This window comes from Ptychodera flava, chromosome 2 (genome assembly GCF_041260155.1).
Source record: "Ptychodera flava strain L36383 chromosome 2, AS_Pfla_20210202, whole genome shotgun sequence".
NCBI lineage: Eukaryota > Metazoa > Hemichordata > Enteropneusta > Ptychoderidae > Ptychodera > Ptychodera flava.
The window spans coordinates 36004447-36024347 of record NC_091929.1 but is presented as its reverse complement, the minus strand read 5'-3'; positions in this window follow the sequence as shown (position 1 = coordinate 36024347).

Here is a 19901-nt window from a genome sequence, read left to right as displayed (position 1 = left end):
CAAATTTATGCAATTGCATAAAGAATGTTAAATTTGGCTTTTGATCCTGTGAATGGAAACGCTTTTCGCAAACTTGAAAGAGATCACACTGTAGATGACATTAATTAAATTTTAGTTCAATTGGTGAATTTGTTCTGGAGAAGAAGATTTTTAAAGATTAAATTGTGATTTCAAAAAATCCAATATGGCGGCCAAACCACGTGACCGATCGAAATGTCTTTTGCAAACTTGAAAGAGATCACTGTAAGGATGACATGAGTAAAATTTGAGCTTAATCGATGTTTCGGTTCTGGAGAAGAAGATTTTTAAAGATTAAATCACTATTTTAGAAAATCCAATATGGTGGCCAAGGTCACGTGACCGCATGCGATTTTATTTGCAAATTCTAGAGACCTTAGGTCATGCTTACTATACAAAAAATTTCAAATCGACTAGACCCCTAGGTCTTCTGGAGAAGCCATTTTTAGGTTTTTGGAAAATCCAATATGGCCACCAGGTCACGTGACCAATCAAAATTTCAAGGGTCAGGTGCACGAGTACTAATTGATACCTACTAGCCCTGCAAATTTGAGAAGTTTTCGTTCAGCTGTTTTAAAGATCTAGGTCGACAAAGAATCGGCAGAAGAAGAAGAAGAAAAGAGGATTAAAGCTGCAAGCAGCGTTGGCGGGGCCCAAGCGGTTGCCATGGTTGAAAGTACTTGCACTGATGATACTATGTGCACATTTTGAGCTTCCATGTGTCTCGTGTGTGGAGAAATCTTTAGACTAGTTGTTAACAAATTTGAAAATACATTTAAAAGCTCACGCATAGCAATTTTCATTTAAATGATTTTGAAAGTATGCTTGATAGAGATAGGCGAACCAGCATTTTAAGTAAAATTGATGAATACCATCATGGCTCACTCTAGAAATTTACAATGTGTCCTATGTGTTGATAAATCCTTAAACTAGTTGTTATACATGAAAATTTCGTGTCAAAGATCGTTTTTCTTCCCTTTCCCATTTCCATGACTTTGAAAAGTGTGTGTCATAGACAAATGGGAAATAGCATTACAATAAGTTTCCTCTGATTGTGTCGTCACTTGTAAGCCATACAGACTGATGTGATGACAAGAAGAATACAGTTTTTTCTCATCCTCGCACGTGTCAATTCAGATCTGCTGCGTCCACCTATTTTTTGCTCATGAGGAAATAAATGAAAACAACTGCAAAAAATACATCATTCACAATAGTGCATGTATAAAACAGAACCGTAAACTAAGTATTTACACGAATATTCCATTTAGAACTGTACATGTATTTCATTCTTATATTACTCTGTGAAAAATTTGCAAATGCTGCACTTAAAGTCAAACCGCTGAACTGTTGCTGTACAAAAATAATAAAGCAACACTGCTGTACATTTATCTCTGCGTGCATTTGTATGTTGTTGTCATTTATTCCTGCGTTGTTGATTGAAAAATAAAAAAAGAAACCCGCGTCACCGCATAATTTTTGAAATATGTCTAGGATAAGAAAGAAACGTTTTATTTTTCTTGGAGTACTAGTTGTTTTGATGACCTCAGCTGTACACTATGAATTTCAAAATGTTCGGTAGAACAAAAAGGTGTTCTTCAAAAACCTGAAAATCCAAAGATTAAACTGCAAAAGTTACTGGCAATAACAAAGTATGGAGTTGTCACTCAGGAAACAAATGCTAAACATCGTGTAAAGTTGAAACTACTGTCTCTTTTATAAGATTACAATTTTTGCAGTAAGAAGATGGGTCGCTGAACAAATCATAATAGTCTCGAGTACAAATCCTCCTTTTTAAGTGTCAAATAATACTAGTCCTTAGCTCTGTTTCTGTTGAGTGAAATGCTCCCTTAGCTGTAACTTTAAAGGCTAGTTATACTTGTCAAAAGTTGAGCGTATGCTATGCAGCTATATTTAATAGTTACAAACCTGTAATCGCTATCAATGCAGTACTATTCATACCACTATAGACAACGGCACGAAACCTGCTTCTGCATACCAGTTTTTCAAACGAATTAGATATCCATTCTCATAGCAGTTCAAAAGTAAAATACTCTCAGACTTGAGAAATGATGTGCATTTTAGACTTTCAATATATTTGCTTTATGCTTGAATTTAGCATGGAGCTTTGGTAGCTCCATGAATTTAGCAAGCGATGCTCGGACAGCGCACAGGGCCAGGGTTCATCACCAAAACGTCAGTGCGTATTCACGGCCAGCTTGAATCATGCCAGGGATTGCGGAAATCACGGATCATGAATCCAAATGTTCATGTCTATTATGTAAAGAGAACCCTAAAATATAAAACACATAATGAATTGATATGGAGAAACATACCGTATTTTTGTTTCACTGACGGTCAAGATAAATGCTCAAATATCGCGACAAGACTTGAATGCGGAAGTAGATCGACTGTACTCGGCGGACGAGCGACATGATCCATTTCATCAAGTCCAGCTGTTAATGTCGTAAAAATCGCTGATACATATCCATTGAAACAGCACCTTGTTTAAATGAAGTTCTGCAGCTTGACAGAATTTCACTGTAATTGCTTTGTGCAGTTGCATGCCCGGTCTAAGAGATCGCCGAAATTTACCAGATATTTATCAGGGATTTGGGGACTCTGATATCGATACTGGACAATAGTAGAATGACTTGCCCTGTGCTTCGGTACGCCAGATCTGTGAAATCGTCGATATTTAATTGGATGTTTATCGGCAATTTGGGGACTCTGATATCAATAGTACACAATACTAGAATGACTTGCTCTGTGCCTCGGCACGCACGGTCTGTGAAGTCGCCGATATTTACTAGATATTTATTGGCGATTTGGGGACTCAAATATAGATACTAGACGATACTAGATTCTGTCAAATCCCGGTTAAATATCCGATATATATATCGTGACCTTGCATTACCGGTCAACCCGACTTCCAAGGACTGACTCTAACTTCGATACCGAACGATACTAGATTCTGTCGAACCACGGGTTTATATCCAATATCGGAGAAGTTGGACGCTCTTGCCATAGTTCTAGGTCTAAATAGGTGCGACCAGGCATCTTATGTTTGTTTGCACAACTTATTATAGTGGAAACACTCAGTAAACATCCACTTCCTTCGACGTCTTTGCCTGCTTTGTTTTGTGGCGCGACTTCCGTGCTGTCAGTAACTTTACCAGGGCAGACAATGGCTCGGAAATGCACGATTTGCGCAATCGCGCAGGCGAGAGAAAACCATGTCCACCATCGTAAATTATGCCGGTTCCATCACTGTTACTAATGAATCAAAGATAATCCTTATATCAGCCAAAAATCCAATATGGCAGCCAAACCACGTGACCAATCGAAATGTCTTTTGCAAACTTTAAAGAGATCACTGTAAGGATGACATGAGTAAAATTTGAGCTTAATTGATGTTACGGTTATGGAGAAGAAGATTTTTAAAGATTAAATGACTATTTTAGAAAATCCAATATGGCGGCCAAGGTCACGAGACCGCATGCGATTTTATTTGCAAATTCTAGAGACCTTAGTTCATGCTTACTATACAAAAAATTTCAAATCGACTAGACCCCTAGGTCTTCTGGACAAGCCATTTTTAGGTTTTTGGAAAATCCAATATGGCCGCCAGGTCATGTGACCAATCAAAATTTCAAGGGTCAGGTGCACGAGTACTAATTAATACCTACTAGCCCTGCAAATTTGAGAAGTTTTGTCAGCCGTTTAAGAGATCTAGGTCGACAAAGAATCGGCAGAAGAAGAAGAAAAAGAGGAAGAAGAGGAAGTAGTAGAACTTGAGCAATAACAATAGGGTCCCAGCCGGTCGGCTTGGGCCCCTAATTAAAGCTGCAAGCAGCGTTGGCGGGGCCCAAGCGATTAACATGGTTTCCAGTTCGTGCAGTGATTTTATTATGTGCAAAATTTCAGCTTGAAAACAGTCAAGTCCTTGTAAAGAAGAATTTTGAACATCATCTCATATTTACTGTCTGTTTCAATCGTAATCGTATGTTTTATGCAAAATACAATATGGCGGCAAAACCACTGACCGATCAAATTGCCTTTCACAAACTTGAAAGAGCTCTCACTAAGAATGACAAAAGTGGAATTTCATTGCCATCAGTGTTGTGGTTCTGGAGAATAAGATTTTAGAGATAAATTGCGATTTTCGCAAAATCAAATGTGTAGTCTGAAACTGAGCACGGTGAGCTACCAAAAATGTTGTTCAAAAGTACAAGACATATATGAATTAGATGCTACTCAAAATTGACAATACTGGAAGGCTGAAATATTCCATCAAATTAATGTATTCATCTCTGAAATTTTAAGTGTAATAATTGCAAATTTGGTTGTAATTCCATTTAGTAATATATTTTTTCATTTCATCTTTAGTGTTCAAAGTTTTACTTTTGTATAATTGTATGACAAGAATGTGAAAATTTAGAAAATCAAGCATGGTGACCCCATCTTTTGTTTGTAATATTTGATTATTCTCATATGCCAGATTTCAAAAATTTTCCATGTGTTCTTCCTTGTATTGCTTTCTGGCCTGATCTTGTTTAGGTATAATGTTTCACTGTCATGAGCGTCATTTGACACACACTATTCTTCAACTACCATGTACATCAGAGTCAGAGCTCTCTCTGTCACTGCTCACGTATGCAGTAACAGTGACACTACTGTACCAGTAACAGGGCAGAATCTGATAGTGACAGTTGCCCATAGGCAGTAGCAGTATTATCTTTGATAATTTTGACAATATTTATGTTCAGTTTATACAACTGCGTTCGTGTTCTACTCTCTACAGCATGTTGAACTGTCCAGTATTCAGCTTGCTAGCACAGCCAGTGTATGTGTACCATGCATCAATGCTGACAACTGACTGTCAGTCTGGATTCTAATTAAACTATCACCTAATACATATTTATATATACTGGCTTTGTCGAGAAACTGAACATTGTGTGTTTGAGCATGCTGTAGGGAGACAGCAAGAAACTGTAGTTGATATATTGGATAGAAATATTGCAAAAATCATCAAAGGTTGGAGCTTGTGCCTGTTACTAGGCTCAAGTCTGATTTTTTTACGACAAATCACACATGTTTAGATTTTTTTTGAGATAAAAGTCATGGAATGTGACAAAATGGTTGTAGATTCTGTTAAATTAAAACTAACATTACAACATTTGAATGACATAAAAATGGTATTCATTGTTCATTAAATTACCTACAAAAACTTGAAATCGGAAAATGTAAAATATAAAAGGAAACCAAAACATTTTCAAGTGCCCCCTACAGGTGGGGCAATATTTCAAGTTCCCTCTCTACTACCCTCAAAATTTTCGAATCACCGTTCCTGAATTTCTCCAGCCCCCCTAAGTTTTTTTGTGAACGCAGCCTTGGTAATAAACCTGCAATCGCTATCAGTGCTGTACTGTACATGTCGCGCTTTAACAGCACGAAACCTGCTTCAACACACCAGTTTTTCAAACGAATTAGATATCCATTTTCGTACCAGTTCAAAAGTAAAATACTCATACACTTGAGATACTGTGCATATTAGACTGTCGATACATTTGCTTTACGCTTGAATTTAGCATGGAGCTTTGGTAGCTCCATGAATTTAAGCAAGCGATGCTCGGACAGCGCGCACAACGTATCGCTTATACTTGGGTCAGGGTCATCAAAAAAAAATCAGTGCGTATTCACGGCCAGCTTGAATCATGCCACGGATCGCGGAAATCATGGATCATAAATCCAAATGTTCATGTCTATTACTTAAACAGAACCCTAAAATATAAAATACATAATGTTTTGATATTGAGAACCATCTTTTTGTTTCACTGACGATCAAGTTTAATGCTCAAATATCGCGACAAGAATTGCGCATTTGCACGATATGAATGCGGAAGTACGTTGACTCGGCAGACGAGCGAGCGCCTTCTCTGAAAATCTGTTTCCGATATCACGTCACAATACACTGAAAAATCTCGCGAATTCATCTCTACGGAAGCCAATCAACACAAGTTCCAAACGTCAGTAAAGATATAGCCTTGTTGCCAGCAATACACCACCAACATTTTCGCCGTTCAGGAGTGCCTTACTCGCTCTACTTTGTAAAATAAGTCGTATGCTTTTGCCGTTACCTAACTTTCCAAAGTCACGGTAGACTTTCCGCAATAGTATTTGAAGATTTTGTTCAATATATCGCGCGTGGTGGAAACCGCAATTATCCATAATCACACAGTCACCTACAGCCAAACACGGATTTCAAAACTTATCCGTAACTTGAACAGCCCCTCCATCGTTGATGGGCCAACGATCACATCGGAATGATCGACACCCGTTGCACTGAGGTTGATCGTATGGAAGTAATAACTGGGGTCTCTGCGGTCCGGTCCAGATCCAGACCGCAACGAAAATACGGTCTTTTTGGCCGAAATTGTTCTCTATTGGGTCATGGATGTAAAAAATAGAGGCAATGTCCTTTCCCTATCTGCTTTTTTCTCCTAACCTACCGCAGAAAAGTTGCGATTAATTTCTTCTAACGTCCAAAACCGCTCGCATTCTGAAACATAACGTACTCGACAAGTTATTTAAATTTACCCATGGAGATCGCCATTGTGAATCTCGCCGAAGAGACCCAAGTTCGTTCCACAGACCGTTGCAGGGCTGTGGTGGAGGCCGTATAACGCCGGAAACACACACTGAACGCAGGGCTACTTTTACACTAATAAACCTCACGAAGTGCATGTTTACTGAGTGTTCCCACTAATAAGTTGTGCAAAGAAACGTTCTGAACAGCTACACTAACAACTGAAATGGTCACACCTATTTAGACCTAGAACTATTATAAGAGCGTCCAGCTTTGATTAGCCATTTTACTGACAGGCTGTGAGTGAGCAGCCATTTTAAACCTAGTTTCCTTCCCAACTGACAACAATCAATAAACAATTTGTAGTTGGTAATTGTAGCTGCCTTCTAGCTGCATCGTAAACTGTGATTTGTGAATGCTTTAGTGGGGTGAAGGCGATGTGAGACACCTGAGTGTGGTGAACGCGATAGCGGGCGGGGTGAGCGCTACACAAAGGAGTTTATCCCGGAATCCTGAGGACACCGCGACATTGCACTTTGAATATGATATCGAATATTTACGGCTACTTGATTATACAATATCAAAGTTAGATTGGCTCGGCTAGATCTATAAGGTGGTGAATTTTCCGATATATATCGGATATTTACCCGTAATTTGACAGAATTCAGTATCGCCTAGTATCAAGGTTAGAGTCAGTCCCTGGAATCATGGATGTAAAAAATAGCATGCTGGAATTAAGTCGGGTTTTACCAGAACAGTAAGGCGGTGAAATTTCCGATATATATCGGATATTTACCCGCGATTTGACAAAATCTAGTATCGTTTAGTATCGAAGTTACAGTCAGTCCATGAAGTCGGTTTTATGAAAACATGTACATGTAAGGTGGTGAAATGTCCGATATATATCGGATCCCCGACTGAAACTAACTCACTACTGCACAGACTCAGATAACGCATTCCATTGCTAGGAAACCTGGCCTGCGCTGCCTAATTCCAAATAGGTTCGTATGGATATAGGAGAGACACCAAAGAAACTACGATTTTAAAAATTATTATATTTTTAACATTTAACCGACTTCAATCAACTCTAGGCGCATCGTACTGGCATTTGTAATGCATTTGCATTGTTTGGATGTCTCGAAACTACCGAAAGCGTACAATGACCGACTATAAAACGGGGGGATCTTGAAACTTTTTCGCGCATGCTCATTTAAGCTTTTGTCAAATTCCAACGCTATCAACTCACTATGTTGGTTGCATGCCAAAGAAGTCTGCCGTCAGTCATCGGCCGACGTACGACAAAGCGGCAAATTATTTTGTTCAAAGAGTAGACAATTAAATGACAAAATATGTCGATAATATGGCTGATATAAGGATTATTTTTGATTCATTAGTAACAGTGATGGAACCGGCATAATTAACGATGGTGGACATGGTTTTCTCTCGCCTGCGCGATTGCGCAAATCGCGCATTTCCGAGCCATTGTCTGCCCTGGTAAAGTTACTGACAGCGCGGAAGTCGCGCACAAAACAAAGCAGGCAAAGACGCCGAAGGAAGTGGATGTTTACTGAGTGTTTCCACTATAATACGTTGTGCAAACAAACATAAGATGCCAGGTCGCACCTATTTAGACCTAGAACTATGGCAAGAGCATCCAACTTCTCCGATATTGGATATAAACCGCGATTCGACAGAATCTAGTATCGTTCAGTATCGAAGTTAGAGTCAGTCCTTGGAAGTCGGGTTTGACCAGAAATGCAAGGTCACGATATATATATAACCGGGATTTGATAGAATCTAGTATCGTCTAGTATCTATATTTGAGTCCCCAAATCGCCAATAAATATCTGGTAAATATCGGCGACTTCACAGACCGTGCTTGCCGAGGCATAGGGCAAGTCATTCTAGTATTATGTACTATCGATATCAGAGTCCCCAAATTGCCGATAAACATCCAATTAAATATCGACGATTTCACAGATCTGGCGTACCGAAGCACAGGGCAAGTCATTCTACTATTGTGTAGTATCGATATCAGGAGAACGGTGCGGGATTGCTGGATTGCTGAATATCCCCCTAAATAGCTAGATGGCTATTAATTAGCCACATTAGCCATATGAATAGCTTGTCAGTAGCTGTATTTGGCTATCAAGGCTATTCAGAATTTCCACGCAGTGTTTTTAGCCGCTAATAGCCCCTCATAGCTAGCTACCAGCTAACCAGTGAGGAGTCCCTAGAAGGCCCAGCTATTCAGCTATTCAAGCTATTATCCGTTTTTAGCCGCTAATAGCCGTTCTTAGCTAGCTATTAGCTAGCTACCAGCTAACCAGTGGATGACTTATGTAGAACCCAGAAAGTACTATAAAATTTTGTGGTTGTAATAAAAGTAAAATGAGTAACCGATCCGAGCGCAAATAATTATTTTTAATTATTTTTGTATTTAGTCATGTTTTATTTCAATCGTTCATGGTACTTTTAAATGTAATGAATATATCCGAAACTTTGTAGAACCATGGAGGTCTCTTTCTACCTAGAAAATAATATGTAACCTCGAAAAATGTGAAATAGCAATAGTCATTTGGATAAATTTTTTTTAATAAATAGAAATTGGCAGTAAACAGGACTTGTAAAAAATGCGTTGAACTTCCAATGGAAAGATATTGTAAGAAATACAACAGCTGTCACTGTTCTTCATAAAACTGCAAGTCTAGCGTCCAAAAGATTTTGTACACATCATATAGAATTGAATTTTTATGACAATCATACAAGACATATAGATCTCTGAAGCGTGCAACGAAAAGATTAACTGTGTGAGAACAACAAATTGAAAATTGTCATGATGTGTGTCGTTTGTTTGTCAACAGACGATAACATACTAGTAGTTATATTTCGAAGGTGTGACGACATTTCCCACGGCCCGGTTCATTCAAGACTCGCTACTCAGCTAACCAGTGGATGACCTTTGTAGAACCTAGAAATTACTATCGGGTTTCGTAGTGGAAATGAAATGAAAATGAGTAACTGACCTGAGCGCAAGTAAATATTATTTTCAACTTTTTTTTGTATTTAATAATGTGATGTTGAAATCGTAAAAGTTAATAAATGGTAGTTTTGAATATAAATAATGTATTCGAAATTTTGGTAGAACCTGGAATATAATATCAATCTGTGGAGCTTGAAAACTGAAATAGCAATAGTCATTTGCAGATTTTTTTTTTCTCGCAAATAGAAATTGGCTCTAAACCACGGTGGCCCAAAACTACCTGTTCTCCGCATTCAAAGTCTGCGTCGCATTCAATTGTTTTTCTCTCACATATGTCTCCGCATTCAAAGTCTGCGTCGCATTCAATTGTTTTTCTCTCACATATGTCTCCGCATTCAAAGTCTGCGTCGCAATCAAATGTTTTTCTCTCACATAAGCTTATGTCTCCGCATTCAAAGTCTGCGTCGCAATCAAATGTTTTTCTCTCACATATGTCTCCGCATTCAAAGTCTGCGTCGCAATCAATTGTTTTTCTCTCACATATGTCTCCGCATTCAAAGTCTGCGTCGCAATCAAATGTTTTTCTCTCACATAAGCTTATGTCTCCGCATTCAAAGTCTGCGTCGCAATCAAATGTTTTTCTCTCACATAAGCTTATGTCTCCGCATTCAAAGTCTGCGTCGCAATCAAATGTTTTTCTCTCACATATGTCTCCGCATTCAAAGTCTGCGTCGCAATCAAATGTTTTTCTCTCACATATGTCTCCGCATTCCAAGTCTGCGTCGCATTCAATTGTTTTTCTCTCACATATGTCTCCGAGGTATGCCTCAGTCTACGTTATTCCGCGAAGCATAATTTCTATCGAACAGCGCTCTCAGACGGTCGCTATTGACAACGACGAACATTGTATCAAGTTATTTTCAATAGATTATCGACCGAAAATTTGTTTGGACGCCGCTTGTGCCGGCGCGCTCGTGTTTGAGGTCACGTCATAAACATTTCCACAATAACCCATATATTGACTTATACACTTAAATATCAACATTGAAGGTATCCGTTGGTTTCCTGTACTGAAATTAAATCGACGACAATTTTTTTAGTTTTGGTGATACTTTTACGTACGTTTCGGCACATTTTGGCGCACCTCGGCGTAGTTTGGCGCCATTGTGAACGGGGGGGGGGGACTACACGCGAGTGAGCGAGACAACAATGTATCAATTTCGGACAAAAGGATATCGATCGATAACGTTCACTGCACGATTACAGTGGAGACTCTACGCCCGTTCGCCTCTGTTCTGTGTTATTCTTGCAGTTTACTGGGATTTTCATAGTTAATATTCGCCAAAATTTGGTATAAATTACAACAACCTGACTGGTATTTGGTCTGTATAATTTAAGAGACGCTAACCGATTAAAATGGGACAATATTAGACCCTGATTCTGCATATGCAAACGCTGTAAGATCGCCATTTTATTGAGGGCAAGAGCAAAAATTCAGCGATCGGAAAAATAAAATGCAACTAAAACAAGTTTCGTCGAGAAATTCAAAAAACTAAAACGACAGCAATTTTGTATATATATCAAGGAAACACCATGCCACTTTTCACTATAATTGGTTCAGAATTGAGAATTTGAACGAGCGATAGTTGTACGGTCTGTTCAGTACATTAAACGCAATTGTTTTCTATGGGAAATCGAGCAGAGTAGACACATCGTAAAATGAAAAATACATCTGAAAAAACCGTTGGTTTAACTTTTTCATTTCACTGTTATTTTTTATAATATTTGGTATGACACATATCATGAAGGGTAACTAAAACTCTATGGTTTTATTTTTTTTAGTTTCCCTCTTTTTTTATGAAATGACGAGTTGAAGATCGTTTTGCTGTTGACTGTGTTTTTACTTGATTTTGCATATGTCTCTTATCGCTTACGTATTTTTGGAATTCCCTTGTGAAATTCTTCCCAAAATATTATAATTGTAAGGGCAGCATATACGGGAAATAGGACCTGTTGCTCTTTCATTAATATTTAGATGTGCAGCAAGGAAATACGGCGAAATTTTCAACATGACGCGGGAGGTGAAATTGACTCTCCGAACGCGCACTCCACGTATGTGTGGCAAAAATTCGGGACGCTATATACCGTACAAAATGGGGCGCCTTTGGGCCGTAGTGCAGGAGCAAACGATCTTCAACTCGTCATTTCATAAAAAAAGAGGGAAACAAAAAAATATAAAACCATAGAGTTTTAGTTACCCTTCATGATATGTGTCATACCAAATATTATAAAAAATAACAGCGAAATGAAAAAGTTAAACCAACGGTTTTTTCAGATGTATTTTTCATTTTACGATGTGTCTACTCTGCTCGATTTCCCATAGAAAACAATTGCGTTTAATGTACTGAACAGACCGTACAACTATCGCTCGTTCAAATTTCTCAATTCTGAACCAATTATAGTGAAAAGTGGCACGGTGTTTCCTTGATATATATACAAAATTGCTGTCGTTTTAGTTTTTTGAATTTCTCGACGAAACTTGTTTTAGTTGCATTTTATTTTTCCGATCGCTGAATTTTTGCTCTTGCCCTCAATAAAATGGCGATCTTACAGCGTTTGCATATGCAGAATCAGGGTCTAATATTGACCCATTTTAATCGGTTAGCGTCTCTTAAATTATACAGACCAAATACCAGTCAGGTTGTTGTAATTTATACCAAATTTTGGCGAATATTAACTATGAAAATCCCAGTAAACTGCAAGAATAACACAGAACAGAGGCGAACGGCGTAGAGTCTCCACTGTAATCGTGCAGTGAACGTTATCGATCGATATCCTTTTGTCCGAAATTGATAAATTGTTGTCTCGCTCACTCGCGTGTAGTCCCCCGTTCACAATGGCGCCAAACTACGCCGAGGTGCGCCAAAATGTGCCGAAACGTACGTAAAAGTATCACCAAAACTAAAAAATTGTCGTCGATTTAATTTCAGTACAGGAAACCAACGGATACCTTCAATGTTGATATTTAAGTGTATAAGTCAATATATGGGTTATTGTGGAAATGTTTATGACGTGACCTCAACACACGGACGCCGGCACAAGCGGCGTCCAAACAAATTTTCGATCGATAATCTATTGAAAATAACTTGATACAATGTTTGTCGTTGTCAATAGCGACCGTCTGAGAGCGCTGTTCGATAGAAATTATGCTTCGCGGAATAACGTAGACTGAGGCATACCTCGGAGACATATGTGAGAGAAAAACAATTGAATGCGACGCAGACTTGGAATGCGGAGACATATGTGAGAGAAAAACATTTGATTGCGACGCAGACTTTGAATGCGGAGACATATTGAGAGAAAACATTTGATTGCGACGCAGACTTTGAATGCGGAGACATATGTGAGAGAAAAACATTTGATTGCGACGCAGACTTTGAATGCGGAGATATATGTGAGAGAAAAACATTTGATTGCGACGCAGACTTTGAATGCGGAGACGTGTGAGAGAAAAACATTTGATTGCGACGCAGACTTTGAATGCGGAGACATATGTGAGAGAAAAATATTTGATTGCGACGCAGACTTTGAATGCGGAGACATATGTTAGAGAAAAACATTTGATTGCGACGCAGACTTTGAATGCGGAGACATATGTGAGAGAAAAACATTTGATTGCGACGCAGACTTTGAATGCGGAGACATATGTGAGAGAAAAACAATTGATTGCGACGCAGACTTTGAATGCGGAGACATAAGCTTATGTGAGAGAAAAACATTTGATTGCGACGCAGACTTTGAATGCGGAGACATATGTGAGAGAAAACAATTGATTGCGACGCAGACTTTGAATGCAGAGACATATGTGAGAGAAAAACATTTGATTGCGACGCAGACTTTGAATGCGGAGACATATGTGAGAGAAAAACATTTGATTGCGACGCAGACTTTGAATGCGGAGAACAGGTAGTTTTGGGCCACCGTACTAAACGGTAAACTTCCGATGAAAAGATATTGAAAGAAATACAACAGCTGTTACTGTTCTTCATAAAACTGCAAGTCTACCGTCCAAAAGAATTTGTACACATAATATAGAACTGAATTTTTATAACAATCATACAAGACATATCTGAAGCGTACAACGAAATGATTGAAAGGACATGTAATACAAAGTATAGCGGGTCGAAACCGACTGCTACACGATGAATGCGAAATGATGAATGTAATGAGTGCGATGTGGGGTTGCTGAGTCCAATACTGTGAAATACTTTATTTTCACTTGAAACTTATTTTAACCATTTTCGCTGGACTCATCTTTCCGCTAAAATAAAATTCCTGTGAAAAATCTTATTTCCCATTCTTTAAACATGCATTGACAAGAAAGAGTGAAAATGATATCAAAGTGATGTCCAGAAAATTTTCATTGAAAATAAATTCCTATAAAGTATTCCACAGTATGATGATCAAAACGATGAAAGCCATATAAGAGTGAGTAGAGGCGCCCACAGTGCCAAATGATCTGAATAGCTGTTAGCAAGCTAATAGCTTGCTACAAACAGCTAATAGCGGCTAAAAACGGCTATTAGCTTGAATAGCTGAATAGCTAGGGTTTAGGGGAAATTGAATAGCTGAATAGCTGGACATCTGCTAAATATCCCGCTCCATTGCTTATAGCTAAATATCCGCTAAATATCAAAGCTAATGGCTATTAACTGTTCTAGCTGAATATATGCTAAATATCCCGACTAATGGCTATTAAATATTATAGCTCAGTAGCTTCTAAATATCTCGATTTTTTTCCATTAACTATTTATTATAGCCAAGTAGCTGCTAAATATCTCGGCCAGTGGCTAAAAAGTATTATCACTGAATAGCTTCTAAATATCGCGTGCTACAGCTATAAATTATCTTAGCTCATTAGCTGCTAAATAGCTCAAATTAAGCTATTTTGGCAATCCAGCAATCCCGCACCTTTATGGAAATCAGAGTCCCAAATCCCTGATAAATATCGGGTAAATTTCGGCGATCTCTTAGACTGGGCATGCAACTGCAAAAAGCAATTACAGTGAAATTCGATCAAGGTGCAGAACTTCATTTAACAAGGTGCTGTTTCAATAGATATGTATCAGCGATTTTTACGACATTAACAGCTGGACTTGATGTGGTCTTGTTTACATTTTTAATCAGCTACATGCTCTCAGTTACACAACACACCAGGGCCACTCCATGCATGTCAGAAAGAGAATTAGAAACATAAACAAATCATCACACCTTGCAATGTCATGTATCTGTCTTTTTATCATGACGAACAAGTGAGCGTGCATTCAGACACCTACATATAAAAATACCCGAATAGCTTCATTTATGGTCCTTGACACTCACATATCAGCTGTGCGTAGACCCCAGTAATTGTGCCCTGGCAGGACCTTGTCTATTCAGTCGATAACACCGGTCGGCCACCCCTTAAAGTTAGTGGCACACTCCTCTAAGTACTTCCGTCGCAGTATACTCGACAACGTCACCTGGCGTACAAAAGCTGGTCGCAAAAGTTGCCTTACGCAAGGGGCCGAGATTAGGGTTCGTGTGACTGCTAGCTGAATTTGACAGCGGGCATTGCAGTCTGTTGTGCCGTCATTGACTTTCAAGTGTACAATATAACATACATCACTGATCGATCTTCTGACTGACGATGTTTTAAACTGCAGCCTTATGAACATTGGGGCGACTTAACCGATCCAAATGCCTTTCGCAAACTTGAAAGTGCTTGCACTAAGAAAGATATGAGTAAAATTTCAGTTGAATCTGTGTATTGGTTCTGGAGAAGAAGACTTTTAAAGATTAAATTGTGATTTAAACAATCCAATATGGCGACCAAATTACGTGACTGATCAAAATGCCTTTCGCAAACTTAAAGGACTACCACTAGGGAAAATAAGTGTAAAATTTTAGTTCAATCGGTGTATTTGTTCTGGAGGAGAAGATTTTTAAAGATTAAATTACGATTTTGCACAAATCCAATATAGCCGCGAAACCAGGAGACCAATCCAAATGCCTTTCGCACACTTGAAAAAGATCACACTTTCGATGATAGATGTAGAAGCTTTTTGCAAACTTGAAAGATATCACTGTAAGGGTGACATGAGTAAAATTTCATATTAATCAGTGTTTTGTCCTGGAGAAGAAGATTTTTAAAGATTAAATTACGATTTTTTGCAAAATTCAATATGGCGGCCAAACCACATGACCGATCCAAACGCCTTTCGCAAACTTGAAAGAGATCACACTTTAAATGATAGATGTAAAATTTCAGATCAATCGGTGGTGTTTTTTCTGGAGAAGAAGATTTTAAAGATTAAATTGTGATTTCACAAATCCAATATGGCGGCCAAACCATGTGACCGATCAAAATGCCTTTTGCAAACTTAAAAGAGATCACTGTAAGCATGACATGAGTACAATTCCAGCTTAATAAGTGTTTTGGTTCTGGAGTAGAAGGTTTTCAAAGATTAAATGACGATTTTTTGCACAATCCAATATGGCGGCCAAACCACGTGACCAATCAAAACGCCTTTCACAAACTTGAAATAGATCACACTGTAGATGACATTTATTAAACTTTAGTTCAATTGGTGAATTTGTTCTGGAGAAGAAGAGTTTTAAAGATTAAATTGTGATTTCAAAAAATCCAATATGGCGGCCAAACCACGTGACCGATTGAAATGTCTTTTGCAAACTTCAAAGAGATCACTGTAAGGATGACATGAGTAAAATTTGAGCTTAATCGATGTTTCGGTTCTGGAGAAGATTTTTAAATGACTATTTTAGAAAATCCAATATGGCGGCAAAGGTCACGTGAGCGCATGCAATTTTATTTGCAAATTCTAAAGACCTTAGGTCATGCTTACTATACAAAAAATTTCAAATCGACTGGACCCCTAGGTCTTCTGGAGAAGCCGTTTTTAGGTTTTTGGAAAATCCAATATGGCCGCCAGGTCACGTGACCAATCAAAATTTCAAGGGTCAGGTGCACGAGTACTAATTGATACCTACTAGCCCTGCAAATTTGAGAAGTTTTCGTTCAGCCGTTTAAGAGATCTAGGTCGACAAAGAATTGGCAGAAGAAGAAGAAGAAAAAGAGGAAGAAGAGGAAGTAGTAGAACTTGAGCAATAACAATAGGGTCCCAGCCGGTCGGCTTGGGCCCCTAAAGAGGAAGTAGTAGAACTTGAGCAATAACAATAGGGTCCCAGCCGGTCGGCTTGGGCCCCTAAAGAAGAGGAAGTAGTAGAACTTGAGCAATAACAATAGGGTCCCAGCCGGTCGGCTTGGGCCCCTAATCACATCCTTGTTCAATCAATAATCGATCAAATGCAAGGTAACGAACGCGTGACATTTTAGGGATTTTTCTTTCTTTTTTACTTCCGCGTTGTAATGTCTAGGGTCGGCAGGTAAAACTAGGTTAGGTCGGGTGATCGGAACAGCACGATATTTTAATGATTTAATGATTTGTCTGACCATGCGTAGCAAATTTTTCACATCGTGGTTTAAAAGTAAGTAGGTGGGGACTGCGATAGCATGGCTATGTGTCGCAACATTACGGGAAGGCTCCATTAACTTAGGAATAATCTACTTCCCTAGAGGATCAATTTCACAGACCTGCCTTTCCTACAATGGCACTACAATGGCACCAGCTGGATTAGATAAACATAACAATGGAACATTCACACCTCGACGGATTAAAAGTCTTCTGTTTGTCACCCGAGTTGCTCAGGCAAGGACTCGGGTTTCAGGTACCATGCAAGTTAATGCAGTCGTCCCCTAATGATAAAAAAACAGGAACTGAATATGCTCATGTGTTTTACAATACGTTCTTAACAGTAGTACGTTTCACAGAATATAATATATCCAGTAAACAGACTAGAAATTTTAGCATTTACGCAACTGAATAACTTGACCTGCTAATTTGACCCCTGAATGGAAGGGTCGAATGACGTATTAACATTAGATATTTATCAGATCAATATCTGTACCAGATTTCACTGACTTGGACGCTGTAATTTCAGAGTTATATACCTAATTACAAAATTCATTAAATATGCAAATGAACCCTTAATTAACTCGACACTACTAATTGCTTCACACCATAGTTAGATGTAAGTCAGGTCAGTATCTGTAGCAGAATTCATTACATTTGGTGCAGCTATATCTGAGTTACATAACTAATTATAAAACTTCATAAAATATGCAATGAGCTATTTATTAACTTGACACTGCCCAATGCTTCTAACTATAATATTAGATCAATATTTGTTGCACGTATCATCAAGTTTGGTTGCAGGAATTTCAGAGTTATGTCACTTATAACAAAAGTTCATTAAATATGAAAATGAGCAGATAATTGACGTGACACTCACATTATCATCAAAATGTTCTGAGATTGTCATCTGTGAAAGGTTCATGTAATTTTGTGCAGAATTTCTTGATATATGTATACATTGTCATTACCGTCTCCATAGGGAAACTATTGTACAGAAAAAAATTATGTTGCATAACTTCATTAATATGCAAGCCACATCAACCAAAATCTAATCAATTGTTGCAAGTAGCATATAGTACCTGCGAACCAAATCTGACTTGAATCTGTTCAGGTCTTTTGAGTTATCGTGTGAACAGACGACAGAAAGACAGACACCGCTATGACATTAGCCCATGTGTGAACATGTGAGCTAATACGCGACCGCGCATTGCATAAGTTATAATATAGGGAAAACTTTACTTAAATGTGCACATGTCAGACAGACAAAAGGACATATACATAACTTTAAGTTTAACATGTCCTTGTGAGAACCTCGATTAATCTATAATAATATCTTCTAAATTTTGTAATTATACTTTTAGAATATTGCCATTAACACTGCCATCCCCATTACACTGATATTTTCTCAAGCATGTATTCACAGCTGCATATGCTTCATTTTGGAAAACTGTTTGTTTTCATCGATCATATCATTACCATGTTGGCAGAGTTAGTTAGTGTCCATTTAAGGTCAGAATGTCTGAAATATTGTTAGCAAACTCAATGTTTTTAAAAAACACACACTATTTCAAAACATTGTATGCACATTTTATTTCTTCAAAAAGATGAAGTTTGACCTACGTTTGACATATCTGAGTCCTACTCCATTACAAGGCATGGATCTTCTTAATTTGAGTTAAGAGTGCATCCTAACCTCTTTCCGTCGACCTGTGAATCCACAGAATCAAACCTTCAACTTTAGTTTTGTACTTGTCGCATCTGTCACATAAACGATACATAAAAGGTTGTTAGTGTAGGTTTGTGGCTTTTGTGAATTACGTTTGCAGTATTTGGAAACTTTATAAAGGTGAAATAAGGTGGAAAGTTTGCGAATGAAGGAGCTTGTACACTCTATAATCTAATCGTTTCGCTCGGGACTGTCAATTTTATGAGAAGAGAGTCAAAGAGAGACTGACTGCTGAAAGACTTTACTTTTAAAAACGGTGAGTTGGTATGTACCAGGTTCAGGTCATACTAAGTGAGATGTTTTCTTATTGTTTTTAATAAGCTTAGAAGGCGCATGGATAACTGTAGTTTTTCTTTACTTCTTTAGTCAATGGTTTGATGTGCATGTTTTGATCAAATTCATCATATTCTTCATGCCTAACGATCTAGTGATATTTGTTAGTTGTTGACAAAGTCAGCTGCCACTTGTTGTTGCTCCGTATAGTTTTTTTCCGTCGACGTTTGTGAGGTTACTTGCGTTGGATTAACCGTATGGCTTTAAAGCCATCGCTTGCGATCCAAGGGAGAGGTTATGAATAATGAGTGCAAATTGATGTTGACATCGTGTTGCAGCCAGTATCAGCTTAGACAAGAACCCACTTTTGCAGGAAATCCTAATCAAGAAAGTTTTATTTGAATACGAATATATATATATATATATATATATATATATATATATATATATATATATATATATATATATAATCTCCCAGTATTTCGAACGAGTGTGACGTCATCGAAGATGAGGGTTTCCCCCAACATAGCGGCAGTATCCCTCCGAGCCGGTAAGCGAGGAGGGATACAGCTAAATTGGGGGAACCAGAGTCTTCGATGACGTCACATGAGTGAGAAATACTGGGAGATTATATATTTATCACATGCATAGACCCTCTTTTTTATTTTCCCTTTTCCGCGCGATGTAATTTGGACCTCTATTATGTCGGCGTGGCGGATGAAGTGGTACCGCTCCAGCTGATTCCGTTTGCATTCGGACGCACGTTCCTCACGATGCGTC